At 41.2% G+C, this 13,349-nt stretch overlaps 1 protein-coding gene across 1 annotated transcript in view; it reads right to left on the bottom strand.

The window, feature by feature from the left end:
* Positions 1 to 13,349, bottom strand: part of KCNMB4 (potassium calcium-activated channel subfamily M regulatory beta subunit 4) — a 67,984-nt gene that overhangs the window by 26,959 nt on the left and 27,676 nt on the right. The gene's annotated exons all lie outside the window — the stretch shown is intronic.

Here is a 13,349-nt window from a genome sequence, read left to right on the forward strand (position 1 = left end):
GCTAGGTATTCACATAAGTGAATTTTCCAAATAATTGAAGTTTAACCTTTCAAGTTGAATAAAAACTAATACAAATATTAAAATATAATTGGCAACATCTTTCTAAAAATGCATTACACATTTCCTTGCCTTTTAAGGAGAGTACATTGAACCAAATTTAACTTTTTTGATGACTCAGTGTCATCATTATGAAACTCAGTTACTGTTGAGGTAGGAGGACTGTCTGCTCCTCCACTAAATGGCTCCAGACTGTTAACCATTTGGTTCTTTGCTAATCTTCTTTCTCTCTCAACATTAGGATTTGATCTAGTGTCTTAAGCTGTTGTAATTGCACAAGCCTTCAGAATCAGGGAATCACAAAATCGTAAAACTTGAGAACTTAGAGGACCCTTAGAGATCATTTAATCTATCAATCTATCAAATTCTGTAGATATGAAAACTAAGCCCTAAGTAAGTGAGAGTTCCTTTTCTGATTGATTGCTTTTAACCTTCTATTTTAATGGCTTTCAAACTGTGTTCTAAAGAGCATTCTACTCAGCTTTAGCTGGGGCCATTATGTTCATCTTTCTCTAAAATGCTAAGGGCAAATTTAAGTTGAAAATATATACTATAGGACCCACATACTCTGAAGGAACTTAAAAATTAGGATATAACTGTTCAGTGTCAGAAGTACAATGTATTTATTTTATTTCACAATAGAATCCATTCTTTTTTGTTATTTTTGTGTGTTCCACTGCTTTACTCATCAATCAAATCTCTATTATTTATTCAGCCTCCAATCAGTGAATAACAGGGCTATTCATTGATTAGTTTTTCTACCCCAGTTGTTAGAAATTTACAGAGCAAGGAAAGAAAAGCACATACATTTACTAAGTACTCATTCTTATGCAGATATGATCCTTTCCAAAACAAAACAAACAAACAAACAAAACCCTTAAGACAGACAACATTATCCTCATCGTATAGATGAGGAAACCAAGAGCAAGAAGTTCCACAATTTCCCCTAGGTCACATAGTTAGTAACTGGCAGATGTAAACACAGATGCCTACTGCCACATAGTTGCTGCATTAAGGAATTCATAATCTATAAAAGGAGAAAGATACATATTCAACCAACTCTATAACAGTGTGAAAAAAGCAACCCTAGCCCTGTAGGAGCTCAGAAGAGGAAGTGACTGATTATACCTGAAAAGGTGAGAGGTTACACAGTGGCCTTTGAGGCAAATCTTATTAACAGTAATAAAAATAGGCAGACATCTGAGTGGAGGAGGTGCTGCTGTTGCCCCCGTCCCCGCCTCCACCCTGGAGCCTGGAGCCCAGAGCCCACCACTCTGCGTGGAGCCCACCCGTGTCTCTGGTGCGCGTCCCTGTCCCTCCCTCCTCAGCCACCAGGGACGCGGCGGGTTGAGCGAGACACTCTGTTGGCATCAGGCAAGCAGGATGACAACAACTCATTTTTTCCAGTGAAATAATCCATTTATCAAGGGGAAATTGAATCGGAAAGACATCTTGCCAGCTATGTGGTTTGGAATAGATTAAGGGAAACATGGAAGGGATCTCCATTGACATCAGAAGCTGTGATATCAGGACGTCTTGCTCATCTTCAGGTAAGAGTTCAACCTACAGATGCTTTACAAGTCTTACTATTAAAATTACTCCTAGACAGACCTTCAAGATGACAGAGGAGTAATATGTGGAGATCACCTTCCTCCCCACAAATACATCAGAAATACATCTACATGTGCAACAACTCCTACAGAACACCTACTGAATGCTGGCAGAAGGCCTCAGACTTCCCAAAAGGCAAGAAATTCCCCACGTACCTGGCCGTGTGGCTGACAGGGTCTTGCTGCTCTGGCCTGATGTCAAGCATGAGTCTCCGAGGTGGGAGAGCCGAGTTCAGGACACTGGTCCACCAGAGACCTCCCGGCCCCACATAATATCAATCAGTAGAGCTCCATCTCAACGCTAAGACCCAGATCCACTCAACAACCAGCAAGCACTAGTGCTGGACACCCAGTGCCAAAAAACTAGCAAGACAGAAACACAACCCCACCCATTAGCAGAGAGGCTGCCAAAAATCATAATAAGTTCACAAACACCCCAAAACACACCACCGGACATGGTCCTGCCCAACAGAAAGACAAGAGCCAGCCTCATCCACCAGAACACAGTCCCCTCCACCACGAAGCCTACACAACCCACTGAACCAACCGTACCCACTGAGGGCAGACACCAAAGACAACGGGAACTACGAACGTGCAGCCTGAGAAAAGGAGACCCCAAACACAGTAAGTTAAGCAAAATGAAAAGACAGAAAAATACATAGCAGATGAAGGAGCAAGGTAAAAACTCACCAGGCCAAACAAATGAAGAGGAAATAGGCAGTCTACCTGAAAAAGAATTCAGAGTAATGATAGTAAAGATGATCCAAAATCTTGGGAATAGAATGGAGAAAATACAAGAAATGTTTAACAAGGACCTAGAAGAACTAAAGAGCAAACATACAATGATGAACAACACAACAGATGAAATTAAAAATTCTCTAGAGGGAATCAATAGCAGAATAACTGAGGCAGAAGAACGGATAAGTGACCTGGAAGATAAAACTGTGGAAATAACTACCACAGAGCAGAATAAAGAAAAAAGAATGAAAGGAATTGAGGACAGTCACAGAGGCCTCTGGGACAACATTAAATGCACCAACATTCGAATTATAGGGGTCCCAGAAGAAGAAGAGAAAAAGAAAGGGACTGAGAAAATATCTGAAGAGATTATAGTGGAAAACTTCCCTAACATGGGAAAGTCCAGGAAGCACAGACAGTCCCATAAAGGATAAATCCAAGGAGAAACGCATCAAGACACATATTACTCAAACTATCAAAAATTAAATACAAAGAAAAAATATTGAAAGCAGCAAGGGAAAAGCAACAAATAACAAACAAGGTAATCCCCATAAGGTTAACAGCTGATCTTTCAGCAGAAACTCTGCAAGCCAGAAGGGAGTGGCAGGACATATTTAAAGTGATGAAAGGGAAAAACCTACAACCAAGATTACTCTACCCAGCAAGGATCTCATTCAGATCTGACGGAGAAATTAAAACGTTTACAGACAAGCAAAAGCTAAGAGAATTCAGCACAAGCAAACCAGCTTTACAACAAATGCTAAAGGAACTTCTCTAGGCAGGAAACACAAGACAAGGAAAAGACCTACAATAACAAACCCAAAACAATTAAGAAAATGGTAATAGGAACATACAAATCGATAATCACCTTAAATGTAAATGGATTAAATGCTCCAACCAAAAGACATAGACTGGCTGAATGGACACAAAAACAAGACCTGTATATATGCTGTCTACAAGAGACCCACTTCAGACCTAGGGACACATACAGACTGAAAGTGAGGGGATGGAAAAGATATTCCATGCAAATGGAAATCAAAAGAAAGCTGGAGTAGCAATTCTCATATCAGACAAAATAGACTTTAAAATAAAGACTATTACAAGAAACAAAGAAGGACACTACATAATGATCAAGGGATCAATCCAAGAAGAAGATATAACAATTGTAAATACTTATGCACCCAACATACGAGCACCTCAATACATAAGGCAAATGCTAACAGCCATAAAAGGGGAAATCGACAGTAACACAATCATAGTAGGGGACTTTAACACCCCACTTTCATCAATGGATAGATCAACCAAAATGAAAGTAAATAAGGAAACACAAGCTTTAAATGACACATTAAACAAGATGGATTTAATTGATATTTATAGGACATTCCATCCAAAAACAACAGAATACCCTTTCTTCTCAAGTGCTCATGAAACATTCTCCAGGATAGATCATATCTTGGGTCACAAATCAAGCCTTGGTAAATTTAAGAAAATTGAAATCATATCAAGTATCTTTTCTGACCACAACGCTATGAGACTAGATATCAATTACAGGAAAAAAAAACTGTAAAAAATACAAATACATGTAGGCTAAACAATATGCTACTAAATAACCAAGAGGTCAGTGAAGAAATCAAAGAGGAAATCAAAAAATACCTGGAAACAAATGACAATGAAAACGCGACGACCCAAAACCTATGGGATGCAGCAAAAGCAGTTCTAAGAGGGAAGTTTATAGCAATACAATCCTACCTCAAGAAACAAGAAACATCTCAAATAAACAACCTAACCTTACACCTAAAGCAATTAGAGAAAGAAGAACAAAAAAACCTCAAAGTTAGCAGAAGGAAAGAAATCATAAAGATCAGAAATAAATGAAAAAGAAATGAAGGAAATGACAGCAAACATCAATAAAACTAAAACCTGGTTCTTTGAGAAGATAAACAAAATTGATAAACCATTAGCCAGACTCATCAAGAAAAAAAGGGAGAAGACTCAAATCAATAGAACTAGAAATGAAAAAGGAGAAGTAACAACTGACACAGCAGAAATACAAAGGGTCATGAGCGATTACTACTAGCAACTATATGCCAATAAAATGGACAACCTGGAAGAAATGGACAAATTCTTAGAAATGCACAACCTTCTGAGACTGAACCAGGAAGAAATAGAAAATATAAACAGACCAATCACAAGCACTGAAATTTAAACTGTGATTAAAAATCTTCCAACAAACAAAAGCCCAGGGCCAGATGGCTTCACAGGAGAATTCTATCGAACAGTTAGAGAGGAGCTAACACCTATCCTTCTCAAACTCTTCCAAAATATAGCAGAGGGAGGAACACTCCCAAACTCATTCTATGAGGCTTCCATTGCCCTGATAACAAAACCAGAAAAGATGTCACAAAGAAAGAAAACTATAGGCCAATATCACTGATGAACATAGATGCAAAAATCCTAAACAAAATACTAGCAAACAGAATCCAACAGCACATTAAAAGGATCATACACCATGATCAAGTGGGGTTTATCCCAGGAATGCAAGGAGTTTTCAATATACGCAAATCAATCAATGTGAAACACCACATTAACAAATTGAAGGATAAAAAACATATGATCATCTCAATAGATGCAGAAAAAGCTTTTGACAAAATTCAACACCCATTTATGATAAAATCTCTCCAGAAAGTAGGCATAGAGGGAATTTACCTCAACATAATAAAGGCCATATACAACAAACCCACAGCCAACATCGTTCTCAATGGTGAAAAACTGAAACCATTTCCACTAAGATCAGGAACAAGACAAAGTTCACCACATTCACCCCTATTATTCAACATAGTTTTGGAAGTTTTAGCAAGAGCAATCAGAGAAGAAAAAGAAATACAAATTGGAAAAGAAGAAGTAAAACTGTCACTGTTTGCAGATGACATGATACTATACATAGAGAATCCTAAAGATGCTACCAGAAAACTACTAGAGCTAATCAATGAATTTGGTAAAGAAGCAGGTACAAAATTAATGCACAGAAATCATGCATATACACTAATGATGAAAAATCTGAAAGAGAAATGAAGGAAACACTCCCATTTACCACTGAAAGAAAAAGAATAAAATACCTAGGAATAAACCTACCTAAGGAGACAAAAGACCTGCATGCAGAAAACTATAAGACACTGATGAAAGAAATTAAAGATGATACAAACAGATGGAGAGATATACCATGTTCTTGGAATGGAATAATAAACATTGTGAAAATGACTCTACTACCCAAAGCAATCTACAGATTCAGTGCAATCCCTATCAAACTACCAATGGCATTTTTCACAGAACTAGAACAAAAAATTTCACAATTTGTATGGAAACACAAAAGATCCCGAATAGCCAAAGCAATCTTGAGAAAGAAAAACGGAGCTGGAGGAATCAGGGTCCCTGACTTCAGACTACACTACAAAGCTACAGGATCCAGACAGTATGGTACTGGCAGAAAAACAGAAATACAGATTAATGGAACAGGATAGAAAGCCCAGAGATAAACCCATTCACATATGGTCACCCTATCTTTGATAAAGGAGGCAAGAATATACAATGGAGAAAAGACAGCCTCTTCAATACGTGGTGCTGGGAAAACGGGACAGCTAGGTGGAAAAGAATGAAATTAGAACACTCCCTAACACCATACACAAAAATAAACTCATAATGGATTAAAGTCCTAAATGTAAGGCCAGACACTATAACACTCTTAGAGGAAAACATAGGCAGAACACTCTATGACATAAATCACAGCAAGATCCTTTTTGGCCCATCTCCTAGAGAAATGGAAATAAAAATAAACAAATGGGACCCAATGAAACTTAAATGCTTTTGCACAGCAAAGGAAAGCATAAGGCGAAAAGACAACCCTCAGAATGGGAGGAAATGTTTGCAAATGAAGCAACTGACAAAGAATTAATCTCCAAAATATACAAGCCGCTCAAGCAGCTCAATATCAAGAAAACAAACAACCCAATGCAAAAATGGGTAGAAGACCTATAGAGACATTTCTCCAAAGAAGACATAGAGATCGCCAACAGACACATGAAAGAATGCTCAACATCACTAATCTTTAGAGAAATGCAAATCAAAACTACAATGAGGTATCACCTCACACCGGTCAGAATGGCCAGCATCAAAAAATCTACAAACAGGGCTTCCCTGGTGGCGCAGTTGTTGAGAGTCCGCCTGCCGATGCAAGGGACACGGGTTCGTGCCCTGGTCTGGTAAGATCCCACGAGCTGTAGAGCGGCTGGGCCCATGAGCCATGGCTGCTGAGCCTGCGTGTCCAGAGCCTGTGCTCTGCAATGGGAGAGGCCACAACAGTGAGAGGCCCGCGTACCGCAAAAAAAAAAAAAAAAAAAAAAATCTACAAACAATAAATGCTGTAGAGGATGTGGAGAAAAGGGAACCCTCCTAAACTGTTGGTGGGAATGTAAATTGATACAGCCACTATGGAGAACAGTATGGAGGTTCCTTAAAAAACTAACAACAGAACTACCATATGACCCAGCAATCCCACTACTGAGCATATACCCTGAGAAAACCATAACTCAAAAAGAGTCATGTACCACAATGTTCATTGCAGCACTATTTACAATAGCCAGGACATGGAAGCAACCTAAGTGTCCATTGACAGATGAATGGATAAAGAAGATGTGGCACATATATACAATGGAATATTACTCGGCCATAAAAAGAAACGAAACTGAGTTATTTGTAGTGAGGTGGATGGACCTAGAGTCTGTCATACAGAGTGAAGTAAGTCAGAAAGAGAAAAACAAATACCGTATGCTAACACATATATATGGAATTAAGGAAAAAAAAGAAAATATGGTTTGATGAACCTAGGGGTAGGACAGAAATAACGATGCAGACATAGAGAATGGACTTGAGTACGGGGGAGGGGGAAGGGTAAGCTGGGACGAAGTGAGAGAGTGGCATGGACATATATACACTACCGAATGTAAAATAGATAGCCAGTGGGAAGCAGCTGCATAGCACAGGGAGATCGGCTCGGTGCTTTGTGACCACCTAGAGGGGTGGGATAGGGAGGGTGGGAGGGAGATGCAAGAGGGAGGGGTATGGGGATATATGTGTAGCTGATTCACTTTGTTATACAGCAGAAACTAACACAACAATGTACAGCAATTATACTCCAATAAAGATGTTTAAAAAAAAGAGTAATAAAAATAATAATAGCAAAAACTTTTATAGGAATTAGTACAGGTAAGCACATGTCATCTCATTGATAACCTCACAATAACCTTATTATTTCTCCCTCTACAAAGGGAATGGAGGCATAGGTAGGTCAGAGTAACATACCCAAGGAATGAGTAACCATTTTCCAGGGACACACCCTCTTCAAGGGGAAGCTGGTGAAGGCAAAGATGAGGGAGGAGAATTGTATGGACAGACTGAGACTACAGAGACACTTTCTAGCAATGGAATGGGGCTTTCAAAACAAACTTGGTAAGGGGGCATCACACAGGTTTTGCTGAGAAAGGATAAGCCAAGAAAAGGCTAAGAAGAGAAAAGAATGGTATAGGGAGGGTAAGTGTGGCCTTACCTAACGTGTGACCTTAGCAAAAAGTGTAAAATAAAAATCTACACTTTGTATGGAGATTGTGAGCCTCGAGGTTGAAGGAGACGAGCCCAAAGGTTGTAGGGGAAGATCATGAACAGCCGGGACAGCTTCCACTGAGCCCTGGACGTGACGTCACGCCAGCAGCACCTCCTTGGTGCTCCTTGGTGCAGAAGGAGGGAGCGACTGCATGGGGACTGTCCTGCCATGGCAGGCATGGCTGCTGGTGGCTGCTCTGGCCACCGCAGATTCTAGTCCTGAGTATACCTCACCGAATTAAGGCTTCAACAATGGAAAGCTAAGACTTCCATCGTCTTTGTCTTCGATTTTTAAAATAACAGCCTTTTCTTGAAAATGGAAACTTCTTGGTACCTCTTCTCCCTAATTTCCCGAATTTGAGTGAAATCTAAAGGTTACTTTAAATATAAAGTCCATCTGATCAAGAGCATCTGGGAGTCTCTACAGTAAGTCTATTTTTGTTTCATATTTAGCAGTAGTAAAAAGTGTACTAAGAGTAGATGGCACCAAGGAGCTGCCATTTTTCACACCTACAACCAGCATGCTTGTTTCCTCTTGCAAATGTCACAGTGAAAGAGCCAAAACTCCAAAGTTCTGTTTTCCCGAAGTCACTTAAAAATTATGTCTTGAGTGCTTCTGAGTTGTGACAGACCACCCCCACTTCTACCTACACCCCGACAGTCTGAAAACGGGACTGCCAGATGATGGATAAGGAATGGCTATCCGTTCTCAACGAGGAATGGGGGGCTTAAATGTACTGCTACTAAAGTTAATACAATTGATACATCATGCAGGGTGAGCTCTTTTCAGAGGGTTCTCACTATTCCAGGGAATGGTCCTGCTTGGTTGGGCTCTGAAGGTAGTCAGAGTTCACGCCCTAACAGGAGGCCAAATGGGGTTGCCAGCCTTTTGAAAACTCGGTGCCTGAGTGGGGAGTGAGGGGAAGTTAAGAAATGACCAGCAGCTGGGCAGGGCAGGACAGCCCATGGGAGGGGGCACCTGTCTGCTTCCACCTGCAAGCTAAGGTCACGGATGCTCGGAAACCAGCTTCTGGTCCAGCGCTTGGAAGCTTAAAGGTTCACCTGGTTCAGACAGTGATGGGTTCAGTATCAAACTGTCTTGACTGCTGGTGCCTATTTCCTGTTGCTGTGCTCCCACCTCACAGAAAAACATATCCCCGCTTAACCTTTTTATTTCCTCTTATCTTGTTTTCTTCAGGGCTCCCTTTTTGCCTTATTTACTATCTGTGGTCAATGTTTCCTTCTTCCTCAGCAGTTTTAGTCCATACCTGTCTCATTTCTCTGTATCCATTCCTGTTTCCCTCTCAGTTACTCATCTCCTCCCCCAAATTCTTTTTCCAGTCATGGCAAACTTCTTGAAAAAGGAGTCTGCACTTCGTAAAGCCTTCACAGTCTCACCTCAGGCTAATACAAAATGATTTCAAACCCTGTGCTTTAAGACAGTACCTAAACCGTGTTCACAAAGATCACGCACACGCTCCTAATTGCCACAGCTGATGACTTCCCAGTAGTCTGTCTTGATTACCCCTTTCCCCTTAAAACACTCCCCCTTCCAAGTCTTTTCACTTTCCTCTCCACATCTGGCCACTCTTTCTCCATCTCTTCCCCTCATACCGTCAACACAGAGGATCCCACGATTCTGTCAGCATTTCTCTCCTCACTCCAGTATGCATTCTTTCTCCTTGCTTCAGCTACAGCTTGTGTGCCAGTGATTCCCAGACTCGCATAACACTGACCCTGACCTCTTGCTTCTGAACTAAAAGAGGTACTTCTACCTCTTTCTTTTGGATATCTTACAAGAGCCCCAAATTCAACCGTCAGAGCTAGACTCTCCTCACGCTCAGTCAAATGTGGTACCTCCCTTTTCCTCATCACGTGGTCATCAAGTTCTGGTGATTGTAATTCCAAATGTCTTTCTGATGTACCCCTCCGTGAGCTACTTCCATTACCTCTACTCTCGCCTAGGCCCTCAAACTGCTTTAACGGGACAAGAAGATGGTTAATAGAAGGAGCTTTGGGAATCAGACTAGCTGGATTCTGGGTTTTTTTCACTTAAAGACTTCAGATGGAGTCTTTAAGACTCAGTTTTCTCACTTGTCAAGTGGGGCCAGAATTTAGAACTATTATAAGAAATTTGGTGATCTAACCAAAATGTTATTCACAATGGTTGGCCCACGGTAGCCACTCAAAAATGTTATGTTTTGCGCTCAGTACTCTCCTTATTTCCTCCCATCTCTGAGCTGGAGCTCCTGCCTTTAGCCCATCTCTCCTCTCCAGTACACATTCAACTCTCACACCAATTACTTTCTAAATCAGAGATCTATTCATGTCAGTCTTTGGTTCAAAAAAAAAAAACAAACTTTTCACAAATTTTCATTACCCATATGACAAAGACCATCTCCTTAGTTTGGCATTTTTGACCCTTTAGAAATCTAACCCCAAGCTACCTTTCCAGCTTACAGATCCACCACTCCTTATTATATAACCTATTACCTAATGTATCTTACATTGTCAAGCTTGGTTTCTTTATCGCAGCCACCCCATCTTCAAGGTCTTCCTCCCTTTCATTTCTAGCTGACGAAGTCATACTTATATTTGCATAAGCATCTGTTTCTCCCAATAAGTCTAATTCCTTGGAAGCAAAGAACCTGCCTTATTATTCTGACACATTGCATTCATTGATACATTCATTCACCAAACATTTTTAAACTGAGAACCAGGCACTGTGTGAAGTGCTAGGGATTCAAAGCCAAAGAAGATATAGCCCACACCATTAACCAGTAGACAGTCTGGTTGGGAAGATGGGCATACAAAAAATTCCAGTAGAGGGTGACAGGTGAGAGGATAGAGCAGTGGCTCTCGATCCTGGTCGTATATTAGAATCCCTGGAATCAATTTTTTAATCAATTTAAAAGAATGCTAATGCCTAGGTTCAACCACCAAGAATTCTAATTTAATTGGTCTGCGATGCGTTTTTTTAAAAGCTCTTCTGGTATAGTTACGATAGTGAGGGTTGCAAACCTCTGAGAAAGAGCTCTATACACAACATGGGAGATACACCTTATAGCTGACACTTTTGGTCGTTCCACAAATTCTGCCCCCTTCTGTACAACCTTCCTCCACATGATTTAGGAGACACTGCCTTATCCCCATCTCAGAGGTCGATTCTAATTGCTCTTTCTTGTGATTGGTTTAGGTGTAGGCAAGGACACCTGAGGGGAGGCTGGTTGTGGGAAGTTGGGAAAAGGTTTCCTAATCTTAAGAAAAATGTACCAGGAGAGATAGGTTTCTTTCTGCCTTTGGACACTGCTGTGCCTGGCTGTGACGTCTGGAACCACAGCAACCATACTGTATCCATGAGGAGAGCCACCGGGAGGTAAAACTGAGATCTAGAAAGGAGCGGCATTCTTGATGACACTGTCAAGTCATTGTATCAAACTACCCTACTATTGGTCCACCTTTGCATTTTTGGATGTGTGAAATAATAAATTTCCTAACTGTTTATGCTATTTTGAGTCAGTTTTCTGTTGACCTGAAGCAGATGGTATCCTAACTGATATACAAATAAACCAAACTTGAAGATCAAGGAAAGCAGTCCAGAGAAGGTGATAATCAGAGGAGAGTCTTCAGCAAGGCAGTCAAGAAGCAGGAGAGACAAGTAAATAGGCATGGATATAAAAGCATAAGATATTCATAGAACTTCCTATAGTTCAGAATGGCTACTGCAAATAATACGAGTATGGAGATGAAGCTGGAGAGGAGGGAGTCTGGGGCAAGAACTTGAGGAGGCCTGTATGCTGTGAACTAGATTAAATATGGCCACAAAACCGTTGCCACTTCTTCTATCAAGAAGCAGAGTCTGGGCTTCCCTGGTGGCACAGTGGTTGAGAGTCCGCCTGCCGATCCAGGGGACACGGGTTCGTGCCCCGGTCTGGGAAGATCCCACGTGCCGCGGAGTGGCTGGGCCCGTGAGCCATGGCCGCTGAGCCTGCACGTCCGGAGTCTGTGCTCCACAACGGGAGAGGCCGCAGCAGTGAGAGGCCTGCGTACCGCAAAAAAAAAAAAAAAAAAAAAAAAAAGAAGCAGAGTCTATTTCAATACCCCATGAATCTGGCTGGCTTCATGACTTGCTTCGACCAATAGAACATGTCAAAAGGGATGTGACGTGAGTTCCAGAGCCAAGGCCTGGCTCTCTTTAAACGCTGTCCTGAGGCTGCCATATTGGAAGGAAGGCAATCTAGCCTGCTGGCAGATGAGAGGCCAGGTGGAGAACGGAGGTGCCTCAGCTGAGCCAGCACCAAGTGCTGGGCATGTGAGGGAGGGTCCATGCCCTCGTGGACCACGCAGCTAGTCCAGCCATCATGTGAAGAACCAGCAGATGAACTTCCTAGCCAACCCACAGGATCTAAGAAATAATAAATCACCGTCGCAGTAGGCCACTAGATTTGGGGTGGCTTGTTACACAACAACAGATACATACATAGGCCATGCCAAGATGTTTGGACTTTACTCTAAAACTATGAGGAGTAACCTGATCAGACTCATGTTTTAGAAAGATCACCTTGGCAGCAACGTGGAGAATGTCTTGGAGGGGGGTGCAGGGCAGAGGTAGAAGGACTGGTTAGAAGACTATTGTGTTAATAGGGCTGAGAAATAATACGAATCTGAACTAAAACAGTGGCAGAGGGAAGGCAGAGAAGAGTTAATATAGGGGTAAAATCAACAGGATTGTGAATACAGGTTATAGAGTGTAAAGGAGAAAATGAGTTAAGAATTACTCAAAGTTTCTGGACTCTGCAAACGAGGGGACGATAGTGCCATTCACTAAGAGAGGGAACTATGGGAGGAAGAGAAAGTCTGACCTAACTTTGGAACTCCCAAGTGGAGATGTACAGCAAGGAGTTGAGAATACTCAATACGCAATAAATGTTTGATGAACAAATTACTGTGGTTAATCTGGTTGGGAACTGAAGTATTCATTGCTATATGGCATAACTTGAGTTCTCTCTAAGACAAGTAAAGTTATGATGGTGTGAACTCATTTTATGGATACTTGGTCAGAACAGAAAGGAAAAAGAAAGATAAGATTTGATGTAGCCCAAAATGCTGATACATCTGCACATTGTTCAGTTTGTGTGCATTAATCTATAATTCTCAGGGAACATTCCTCGTATACAACGTTCTTACCTAAAGGCACTTTCTTAGTGTATGCAGAGGGTAAACTATGATACAGGTTCTCTCTTTTTTTTGGCTGGCAGATTCTTTACATGCCACCCAATCTGTAGAATAAGA

This window comes from Lagenorhynchus albirostris, chromosome 11 (genome assembly GCF_949774975.1).
Source record: "Lagenorhynchus albirostris chromosome 11, mLagAlb1.1, whole genome shotgun sequence".
NCBI classification, from domain to species: domain Eukaryota; kingdom Metazoa; phylum Chordata; class Mammalia; order Artiodactyla; family Delphinidae; genus Lagenorhynchus; species Lagenorhynchus albirostris.